Source organism: Brassica rapa, chromosome A09 (assembly GCF_000309985.2).
Source record: "Brassica rapa cultivar Chiifu-401-42 chromosome A09, CAAS_Brap_v3.01, whole genome shotgun sequence".
In the NCBI taxonomy this organism is placed as follows: Eukaryota; Viridiplantae; Streptophyta; class Magnoliopsida; order Brassicales; family Brassicaceae; genus Brassica; species Brassica rapa.
Genome location: NC_024803.2, coordinates 4,153,953 through 4,156,570, shown reverse-complemented (window position 1 = coordinate 4,156,570; position 2,618 = coordinate 4,153,953).

Sequence of the window (2,618 nt, the reverse complement as noted above, 5' to 3'; positions counted from 1 at the left end):
TAATATGTAAACATACAACATAAAAAATGGAAAAACTACATTAAACATGTGTAAGATTACCATTGTTCACTAAAAAAACGGGTTATCTTCATAATGTAACATTAGAACTTTATTAAAAAAAAAAAAAAAAAATAATATAACTATTTGACTATTTGTCCAAGTTCTTCTATTAACATTGCCGTTTTACATTAAAAATAGAAAAATACGTAAAGATTTAAACTCTATCTTAAAATATAAAATATATACATTAACTAAATATAAAGTATAAGAAAGAGAAATACTCAATATATAGAAAAATAAATAATAAGTAAATATTATAAATATATAAATATACGAATTATATATACAATAATAAGTAAATGCACAATTATTAAAAAATGAAAAGAGTATATTAAATATTAAACATCTATCTTAAAATGTAAAATATAGATATTAAGTAAATAGAAAGTATTAGAAAAGGAAATACACAATTTAAAAAATGGAAAAAAATACATTAGTATTTAAACATCTATCTTAAAATGTAAATCAATCTTAAAATATAAAATTATTAGTAAATAGAAAGTATAAGAAATAGAAATACACAATATAAGAAAAATAAATAATAAGTAAATATATAATATAAGTGAATACCAAATTTAAAAAATGGGAAATTACATTAAGATTTAAAATATATATTAAAATTTAAAATATAGATATTACGTAAATAGAAAGTATAACAAATGAAAATATACAATTTAAAAAATGGAAAACATACATTAAGATTTAAACATCTATCTAAAATGTAAAATATAGATATTAAGTAAATTAAAAGTACAAGAAATGGAAATACATATACATGAAATAAATAATAAGTAAATAATGTAAATTATAATATATGAATTATATATGTAATAATAAGTAAATACACTATTTTTTTAAAATAGAAAAAGTTCATCAAGCATTAAACATCTATCTTAAATGTAAATATATAATATAAGTAAATACACAATTTAAAAAATGGAAAAAGTGCATTAATATTTAAATATCTATTTAAAAATATAAAATTTAGATATTACGTAAATAAAAATATAAGAAATGGAAATAAACATTTAAAAAATGGAAAAAGTACATTAAGATTTAAGCATCTATCTTAAAATATACTTCTATCTTTAAAATGGTAGTAAATTATATATAAATGGAAATACCACATTAAACAAAAAAAAATGGTATAGTTTTACATCAAGAAAGTCCCTATAAAACTCATTATTCCATCCACATCAACCTCACACTATTAAGCAAAATTTCAAAGCACTCGAGCAAAAAAATGGTTTCACTATCAACTCTTGCCGTCCCAGAAACCTTTAATGACCTTGAATGAGATTTTTTTTATAACAACAAACTTTTTGTTAGGTGGATTCATTGTTGGGAAACCCGCAACTTCCAAAAGCCAAACTTATCATGGGAATTGAATTGCTTTTCATAGACTCAAAGGTATTCTTACAATTTAAATTACTAATCTATAATTTTATTGTTAATATTCATACTAACTCTTCATGATCAACCATTTCAGTTGATAACCATTCAAGCGTTTATCCCGAAACACTTCCTTCCTCGCCGAATCAGGTATTGGTTCATGTTAGTTTAGTATTGTTTTTGGTTTACTAACCGGTTTAGGATGGTCTATTGTAAATATAATTTAAGTTGGTTTAGCATATATTATGTTTAAATAACTTAAATTAAATAATAATAATATTATGCTTAAAATAATTTTAGAGAGTTTTCAAATATAGTTTAGAAACATTATAGGTGATGAATTTAATTTATAAATTCGTTTATTTACTTAAACTAAGTTTTTTAAAAAACATACTGAGTTATAAAATATCAATGATGGATTGGTGAGTATAACATGAAGACAAAAATATAAATATCTGATTTTCAAGATAAGAAATTCAGCTTTTATTCAGATACTCAATATATAATATCTTAATTATGTTTAAAAATATACATAATTTAATATATATAGATTAATCTTCCAAACTAAAACTATTATATTATATAATGAATATGTTTTTAAATAAAAATAATTTCTGATTTAAAATAAAAATAAAAACAACAAATGTTTATTTCAAAATAATGGATGTAGTTACATTATACTATCATTTTAACAAGTAGAATTAGATACGTTTTGATATATCATTATTTTCATTCCAGAAACAATAAATTGTTAAACATCAATATCATCTAGGTTAAGTATACGACCAAAACGTCAAACATCACAAAAAATATTACATAACCATTATAATACAATAATTTAATCAAAAATACAATTAAAAAATATTAAAAAGAATAGTTATATACTTAATATTTGAAAATAAAAGATATTTTTGCTAAAATTGTACTTACCTGGCCAAGGAGATCGACCATCTTTTCGGATCGATCGAATGTTGAGCATGTGGTCGATCCAAAATACTCTGCAGTTTAATAAAATCTCTAAAACATTTATTCCAACACTCAAAGATAGTTTTGCTAATATGATAAACTAAATAGCCAATAAATTACAAAAAAATTTTAAATAGTAAAAAATATGTTAATTTAACGTGTTAAAATTTAAAAATAAATTTTAATTATGACATGCATTT